The following is a 9,080-nucleotide window of genomic DNA, read 5'->3' as shown; positions in this document are numbered from 1 at the left end:
CGGCAGCGGCGCGGCGGCCGGCGTCAACGCCAATGCCGTGGCCCTAGGCGGCCTGCCCCCCGGCGGCGGCTCGCACCCGCAGCACTACGGCCGCCTGCCCGGGACCATCTGGAGCTACACGCAGGTGCGGCGCACGGGCGGCGGCGGCGTTGAGACCGTGCAGGGCCCCGGCGTGTCGTGGGTGCACCCCGACGGCGTGGGCGTGCAGATCGACACCATCACGCCGGAGATCCGCGCGCTCTACAACGTGCTGGCCAAGGTGAAGCGCGAGCGCGACGAGTACAAGCGGAGGTGAGTGGCCGCCCCTCCCCCGCCGCCCTGGGAAGGGGCGCCCAGGTCCAGGCTGCTGCGGAATGCGTGTGCGGGACGGGGGCCGGGCAGGCAGCTGGTCCTGGCAGGTGGGCTGGAAGCTGTGTTTTCAGAGTGCCTTACACATGCCAGAAAGGCCCAGTTATCTAGATCCCAGGATGGGGGTGGGCGCTGGCTACCGTGGGGGCCACCTCGATGCCGTCACTGGTTAGGCACACTGTTTTCTAGGTGACATAATAACAATCTGTGTTTTATGTGATCTCATTTAATTCTCAGCACAATACAGCGTGTAAGGCAGACTTATCCTCATCTTATAGATGAGGAAACCGAGGTGCAGAAATGCTAAGTGACTTGCCTAAGGTGGCTTGGCGAATGAGTGGTGAAACCAGGATTTCAACCAGAGATTTTAACCACTCCTGGCTAGTCTGTCTCCTCGCATAGGTATTTTTCCCAAGGAAGTAGGAAGTAGGCTCCCCTCCCTCAACAGATGAAAAGAAAAACTCTAACCAATCCACTGCCTTTTTATTTCTTGAATTAAATGAGATCATGTGTTTGAAAATGGATGGATCTGCCCCTGACCCCTGGGGCCAGTGTCTGCCGTCTTGCTCCAGCTCTGTAACGTCCAGCTGGCTGGGTTGGATAACCACAACTATAGCAGACTGCTCACAAGCTTTTATAAAATGCCTCCTTTCATCCCTCTTCTCCCTACTCCCTGAGTTTCATGGTTTATTGAGCCCTAACAAACTCAGCCTTAAAAGCCCCCAGGAGAAGATAATGTTGGGCTGGAGACTGGACATTGAATGGACTGAGACCACCATCTCTGGCTAGAACTGGGGTTCAGACTCTGCAGGACTGGCCAGTGCATTCCTGCCCAGCTCAGATTCCCCAGCTGGGAAACTGACATTGCTTCCTGCCTGCAGTCTGGCCAACAATACTGTCTGCTTGGCTTTCTGATAAGAGGAGAGGGGTCTCCTATCTTCCTCCTCTTCCCATAAGAGGAGAGAGGTCTGTCTGGCATCTCAGACCTGGCTGGGGGAGGGGCCCTCTGGCCCTGGCAGTCGCTGTTCCAGGCACGGGCAGCCTTCCACTGGGAGTTGTTGGCTCTGAACTCCAGGGCTTGGAGGATGTACTGAGAGGGACCCTTCCTTCCATCTCTAAAGGTCTGCCCAGGGAGCTGGGCATAGTTCTCCTTCCTTATTCTCCTATTGGACAGGCTAGCAACTGGGTAGGATTCAAATGCCAGCCTTATACCTGCTGGTGAGATTATCAAACCACTTGAAATCCTGTTTGCTCATCAGAGAAATGGGAATAATAAAATCTGCCCACAGTTGCTCGAGGGGAGAGCAGGATGGTGATGCTCTTTGGAAGGTATAAAGTAATCAAGCTGATGTTGTTAAAGATGATGGGCACTTTGTCAAGCTAGCGGGGAGTAGAAACGCTGAGAGTCCTTAAGCTCTCTCATGCAGCGCCTCGCTTCCTGGGGGTGGGTCTTACACTCCACTGGGAGATGGGCTTCTCTTCTGGGTTACCTCTTTCTCTGGAGGTACTTGAGAATGGCCCACCTGGTGCCCTCTCTTCTGGGTTACCTCTTTCTCTGGAGGTACTTGAGAATGGCCCTGCTGGTGCCTTGCCACATAGAGGCCACGTCTCCGCCCCTCATGGTCAATGTCACTGGGGCAGGCTAGGGAAACAGGCACTTGCTCTCGATGGTGCAACTGGGGAGGGATGGGCCAGGCCCTCCTGTCTGCCACTGTTGATCGTGTCGTCATGCCTTAGGCTTGTGTTGTGTTTGTTTTATTGTGTGTATGCTTTTTGGACCTGGCTACTCAGGTGATGGAAAAACCGTGCCCAGTCTTGGAGGGAGATGGGTTGGCATTGAGCAATGATCTATTCAAGTTGCACCCAGGGTGTGGGGTGTGATGTCAGCTTCTGGCGCTGGCCTGGAATGAGACGGTGCTGCTGAGACAGGTGGAGTGCGGGCGTCTCTCTTCCCGCCCTTCTGGGATGCGTGCACACCTCTTCTTCCATGTTTTTTCTGAAGTTGACTCAAGACTTACATTGAGTTTTTCCAAAGCAAGTATACTCCTTTCCTGGAGTCTCAGTTTCCCCATCTGTGAAGTGAGGTAGGTGGGCTAGAATTGGAGTCCTTGACCCAGGCTTTCTTAGAGATGCTTTAGGGGTTCCTTGAATATCTAATAAAAATAATCATTTAAAATAACATTAAGACATTAATACAGTGATAAAAATGTGCTCACTCACCTTTAAGTTCTTAATATTAACTCATTGGGTTCCACTAACACACTTAACTTGTTAATAGTATGTTTTGGGTACCTCCTAAGAATTTTCTTTGGGAAGGAGGGCAGACATTTGATAAACATTTTTTAAAAACTTGAAAAACCACTGGGCTAGATGATCTCAAAGGGTCTTCCCAGCCTTGGCAATATATAAATCTGAGTTTGCGCTCCCAGCCCGCTTCTGATTCCCTGGCCATAAGAGAAGTTACCATCTAAGGGGTGAGACCCAGGTGTCTGCCTGTACTGTTGTGGCCACAAAGGGTCTTAAATCATCCCAGGATGTCTATCACAGAACTCCAAGCAGTGACGCCCAGAAGGGAAAGGTTCCAGGGTTTCCCTGGTCCACCTGGAGGAACCTGCAGCTCCAGAGACCCCCACTTGCTTCCCCAAAGGACAACTTGGGATGTGAAACTCAGCGATCTTCAAGCCGGAGGCTTGTTGAGTTCCACCTTTGTGATTTCTGGCCACGTCTGTGTACTACCACCTGTGCTATTACTTACATAAAATATTTTAACAACTTCATTGAGGTACAACTTACAGGTCACAAAAGCTGCCCATTTTAAGTGTACAAGTCAAATTCACAGAGTCGTGCAGTCATTACCACAATTCCGTTTTAGAGCATTGCATCACCCCCCAAAAAGATCCTTCATGTCCATTTACAGAAAATTCCCATTCCAAGACCAACCCAGGTAATCACGGACCTGCTGTCTTTCTAGAAATTGGCCTTTTCCGGACATTTCATAGAAATAGAATCATACACTCTGTAGTCTTTGTGTTTGGCTTTTTTCAGTTAGAGAATGTTTTTTTGAAGTTCATCCATGTTGTAGCATGTATCCGTAGGCTGTTCCTTTTGATAGCAAAAAATATTCCTCTGTAGTATAGACCATATTTTGTTTATGAATCCACCCAGGTATTCAACATATTTTAAATTTAAAACATCAACTGTATACCACCTAGCATCATCTCATGTGCCATCAGTGGTCCACGAACCGTGCTTTGGAAACACCAACCCAAACCACAGCCCCTGGCCTGGGGTGCCTGGGCCCTGGCCCCAGTCACCACTGCTTTGGTTTTCCCTTGGCCCAACCAGGTCTCTACCACGTGGGAAATATGGTCGCTGAAGCCGCAATGAGGACAAGGTTGTCAAGCGTTGATTTGGAAACCAAAACAAACATCTCTACTCTGTCACCACCCAGGGCCACTAAAATATCCTGTTCTGACTTTGCAAGCTGGGGGCTTTTCCCTGGAGATTCCCACTGAGTTTATCTGAACTCAACAGTGGAGAGTTCCCCGAGTTGGCATCCAGGAGACTTGGACTTTAGGTCCAGCTCTGCCACTAGGTGCTGTGTGACCTCTGGCCAACCGCTGCCCTCTCTGGGCCTCAGATCCTCCACCTTTACATGCAGGAGTTCCTGTAGGTGATCTCTCACAGCTCGCTCTCTACTTGAGGTCAGTGACTCCAAGAGGCCCGTGTCGTGGCTGATCTTTCTGCCTCTGGAGACCACAGTGTGTTCGCTGAAGCCTTTCTCTGTTTTGGGCTTCCCCTTCCCTCTCTTGTCTCTGCCCCAGATGACTAGGGTCCAGGCTCCAGGCATGGGCAGTACTGGTCATCCCATCCCCCGGCTTAACTGGTTCAACCGTGTCCCCTCTCTTCATTGGCTCCAAGGAAGGACGCAGGAAAGCTTTCAGGTTGTCAAGAAAAAGGTCCCTCCAGCCTGGCAGCTGCTGCAAAGTTGCTCTGGGCTGGTAGAGGAAGTTGCCCTGCGCTGGTAGAGGAAGTTGCCCGGCACTGGTAGTGCTGGCCTAGCTGCCTGTCAGACAGGGCGACTCTTTTGAGGGCCTGGTGCCCCTGTCCAGAAGCCTGTCCAGCCATCCTGGCCCCCTCAGGCCCAGTGTGATTTGCAGCTGGCTGGCCTCGTTCCCTCCCGTGCGAGGGGCTGAGTGTATGCGCCCCCCAGTTGAAGTCAGCCTGGAGCCTAGGTTTCTTTTTTCCTGGTGCCTGGGGTGATTGGAGGGTGGTTTGGGAGCCTGGAGAGACCACTGTGATCATTCAGCCTGGTGGTTTTCAAGTGGGCTTTTTAGATCCCTGGAGTCCATAGCAGGGCGCCTTGGGAGACTTCGGGGACAGTGGGAGGCTGAGTACCTGAGATTTGACCCATGTTGCCCACCGTAACTCCATGCTTCTCTGACTCCCAGATTGTCCAAAAAAGATTCCATTTTAAAAAGTGTTCTGCAGTTTTTGAAAAGGAAGAAACTGCTGATTCAGCTGAGTACTTTCATTTTAAAGGTGGGGAAACCAAGGCCCAGAGGGGGCTGGCCCTCTGTGCCGAACTGGGCAGACCTTCCATCTGCTGTGCAGAGCTGGCCTCCCCATCTCGACGTGATGCCCGCATCATCTTCCCGCAGTCAAGGCTTTGTTATGTTCTTTCCACCTTTTTGTGTGTCTGTTTGAAACATTTTTTTAAAAAGCCACTTTCTGGGATGGGAGGGACTTTTGTCACAGCTATTTCTGACTATGAGCCGGAAGGGGCTGGGCTGTCGGCCGGAATGAAGGACTCCAAAAAGGGATGGTGGGTGGGTCAGCTGGAGTGTCCCCTGCCCGTTCTTGTCACACCCCAGGGGGGCCCTCAAGCAGGTGGGTGCTGGCCCCTGAATGTCCCAAAGCTCCAATGCTGCCCTGGAATAGAAAGCTGAGGGCTTTGTTCCTTGCCACTCCCATTGACACTTTCGTTATTTCTGAAGCTGGCACCAAAACGGATTCTTAATTCTGATTTTCCAGTGAGGCAGCCTTTGATGGTGGAACAGGGTTTCGCATCCTGGCTCTGCCACTGTCTGTGTGAACATGGGCAAGTGGCTTGGTCACTCCAAGCTGCCCGTGGAGCTCCCCGCTTTGTCCTCTGTAAAAGAGGGGTCATCTTGTTGCTCTCCCAGGGATTGAGAAGGAACAAATGAGGTCTGGTGTTAAGGTACCTGGGGCTTGGCAGGTTTTGGGCATGCCTACCCCCACCCCAGCCCAGCCCCCTTCCCCTGGCAAAGGCTGTTCCTTTAATTTGCAAGGATTTCTCAGCATGGCCCTGACTGCCTAACAAGTCCATTTCAGGGCACGTTGCCGCTCTCTCTGTCCCATGGAGGCGCCAGAGGTGGTGTTGGGGGTGGAGGGAAAGGGCTGCTTCTTTGTCCAGCATCTAAGAAGGCTGTTTGACCCACTCTTAGCCGTTGATTTGTGCCTCCGGAAATCTCTCGCCATCCCCCAGCCCTTTCTCCCAACTTCCTTTAAGAGAAACACACAAACCCCTCCATCTAGCGCCTCGGGTCTCTTGAGAACTATATTACAGAATCCCTTGGCTGGGTTGGCATTCTCACTGGGGACAAATTTGGGAGTGATTCTCAGAGCCTCAAGCTAGAGGGAGGAGAATGAGGTCCCAGAAAAGAAAAGGAAGCAGGGAGACAGCTGACGCTGAAGATTCCTTCTCAGAGGAATGTGAGGCGGGGCTTTGCCTTGGCGAACGAGACCGGATGCGGGGCCCCTTGGTCCCCCTTCCCCCCACGTGTATGCACAGTCTCACACACATGTACATGCACACGCACACACTCCACACACATGCAGATGCACACATCAGGCTCTCCGTTCAGTCCTGTAGCTCACGTCCCCACACATGACTGTGTTTGAAGGACACAGAAGGGTAGACCTGGAATTTGAACACGCCCTTTGCTGCAACGAGATGCGATGCCTTCCAGGAGAATTGATTTAAACTGTGCCATGTGTCAGTGACACCGGAGGCTGTGGGCTTTGCATTTGCAGTCCTGGCTTTTGATCGCATTGAGAGGTGAAAGCCGGCTGGCGTTCCATTTATTTCCTATGTCACGGATGGCTGAAGGCCCGGGACGGGAAGGAGGCAGCCCTGTCACGTCCCTGTACTCAGGATTAGGGTTGTGTTGCTTTTTCCTGACTTTCTGCTGTCAGGCGGTCCTGAGCGCCCACCACCTCCCACATCACAGCCCTCCACACCCGGAGTTGTAACTACCTGGCATGTGTCTGCCCCTGCATCGACTGGAAGCTCTGTGGGGGCCTGCTCCAGCTCTGGCTTCATCTCCCACTGGCAGAGCCCAGCCAGGACCTGGCCAAGGTACATGCTGAGTAAATACTCATGCAGCAGGGAGGCCTCTGTGTCTGGCTGCTGTGAGCTAGTAGGTCTCCAGGAGGATGAGACAGAAGACCGACGACATAGACCATGTCCAGGGATTCGGCTGCTTGTGGAGGGGACGGCCTGCACTTGGAGTCAGAAGGTCTGGGCCAAAGTTCAAAGTTTGAATGAACCCCCAAGCCTGGCAGTGCTGGGTGCTGGGGCTCCAGGGCAGGAGTTAAAAGCCGAGTGAGCTTGGGCTAGTCACTGCCTCTCGAGCCTCAGTTTCTTCATCTGTAAAACAGGGATGCTAAACTCTGTGTCTAGAGGTTGTGGAAGAAGTAGACGGGCTCACCTAGCTATAGCACAGCATGTGTAAATGGTCAAATTCAGAATGATTTCACAGGGCAGAGAGTGGGTGCCCTACAGAGGCTGAGCTGTGCTGGCCCTATGGGGTGGGCAGAGGTTGAGAACCAAGCTGGAAACCGGGAGAGGGTGTCCTGTGCCCTTTGCTGGCAGCATCTGTGGGTTACACAGCCCTTTGAGCATTGCCAGACTTAGAAATGCACCTCTTAGAGGTGCTTAGAAAATTCCAGGCCAGATGGGAGGCTGCTAAAGGTTTGTGACGTTGCCGCCGCCTGCCCACCAGGGGAGTATCCTCCCACCCACACTGGGCACCGGGCGCTTGGCTTCCTGGGCAGGATGTGGTTTCTCATTCTAGATCTGGTACAAGAGAGGGTAGTTGTCACCCAACAGTAAACCTGGCAAATGGCAATGCCTGGTTCTCTCAAGGGTCCGTGGAGCCCAGGTTCTGTTCTGGGTTTGCCTGCAGGGTGGTCTGATCTTCACTGTGCCCACCTGGGAATGGGGACAGTGGGAAAGTGGGCTTGCCCAGCAACCCTGTGAAGACTGCATTCTCTCCGTAACGTAGCACAATTCCGTGCGTGCCATTTAATCCCTTGCATCTCATTTTGTTGCTCTCCAAAATGGGGGTGTGGTTTCTTACAAGTTCTACTTCCCAGGGTGGAGGTAAAAATCAATTCAAACAGTGCAGTAGGAAAACATTTTGCAAAAGGGTTTGAAAATATATCAATATGGCTTTATGCTCCTGTTTATTGAGCACCTACTTTGTGCTAGGTGCAGTGATAATTATGAGAGCAGTCGCAAGAGGTGGGAAGTGATTATGCTCATTTTACAAATAAGAGGTTCAGAGAGGTGAAGACATCTGTCCCAGATCTCGCCATGAGTCCATCTGGTTCTCTGGAGCCCAAGGTCAGTGCTCCTCCCAGGAGGTGGCCTTGTCTCGTGTCCCTGGAGGTTGGCGAAGGCTGGCTCCGGGTGAGGAGGCAGGCAGGAGGCACGGGGTCTCCCCAGCACCTGTCACAATATTGCCACGGCGGGTGGCAGAACAGGAGGCGGCTGCTGTGCTGGGAAGATTCCCTGCTGTCACTTTACAGTAATTATTTCTTGAGAAAGCAAATGAATCACTGGCAGTAGCAGGCAGATGAGGCTCCCGGGCCACTGTAGCAGGCCTGTCCAGGCCCCTGCTCTTTGGAGAAGGTCTCACTGGGGGCTGGCAGGGCTGGCAGGGCTGGCAGGGGAAGAGTTGGGGAACAGGGAACACATATTATGACCCGTCTGGTGATTTCCATGAGGTCTCATTTAAACCCAGTGGTGGCACTGCAGGATGGAAACTGAGGCTCAGAGAGAAGAAGTAACTTGGAAGTCAGGCTCCAGATCCAACCTTTATCCTGTGCTGTACCCGGAAAGGGCCATGCCCATTGCAAGCCGCTTTCCTGCTGTGAGCCTCAGTTTTCACTTCTGTGAAATGTCGTCTAGCAAAGCTGGGGCAGGCTGTGGATCTCAGACTCTGAATTAATGCTCTATTTATCTTGCCTGGCCCCTGAGTGTCCTCAGGGCAGCAGCCAGCCAGAGGTTCTCATCCACGTATCACCAGCAGCAGAGGGCCTTGGGCGCTCTGGTGGCTATTTGGGAGCTCGCCTCCGCCCTGGGCTGGAGTCTCCCTAGCTTTTGCTTTCAGTCAGTGCTGTGAACTTTGCCAGGGAACAGGGAAGTTGTTACAATCATTTGGTGCCTCTTGTTGGGGAAGATGAGACTGCCGGATGTGGATGTCTGAGGAGCCAAAGAGGTAGTGTCCTCAGAACAGTGGCTGAACACCCACCATGGGCCAGGCCCCTGCCCTCAATAACTCGGAATCTGGGGACATAGACAAATGTGTCATGCCATGTGGCAGCATCACGTGATAACAGCATGTGCCCAGTACCTTCTCCAACAGTGCTTGTGGATAGTAGGAGCACAATAAACATGTATTAGTTAATGAATTTCATTAAAT

The 9,080-nt window shown here is 52.6% G+C and overlaps 1 protein-coding gene across 1 annotated transcript in view; it reads left to right on the top strand.

The window, feature by feature from the left end:
- The first annotated feature begins 6 nt into the window (after positions 1 to 6).
- Positions 7 to 9,080, top strand: part of IFFO2 (intermediate filament family orphan 2) — a 47,242-nt gene continuing 38,168 nt past the window's right edge. The window contains exon 1 of the mRNA XM_017852061.1: positions 7 to 291. The gene's annotated coding sequence lies outside the window, so the exon portion shown is untranslated. The remainder of the gene's footprint in view (positions 292 to 9,080) is intronic.

This window comes from Rhinopithecus bieti, unplaced genomic scaffold (assembly GCF_001698545.2).
Source record: "Rhinopithecus bieti isolate Rb0 unplaced genomic scaffold, ASM169854v2 scaffold_33652, whole genome shotgun sequence".
Classification (NCBI taxonomy): Eukaryota; Metazoa; Chordata; class Mammalia; order Primates; family Cercopithecidae; genus Rhinopithecus; species Rhinopithecus bieti.
The sequence above is the reverse complement of the archived record's forward strand: the minus strand, read 5'-3'. Positions and strand labels throughout refer to the sequence as shown.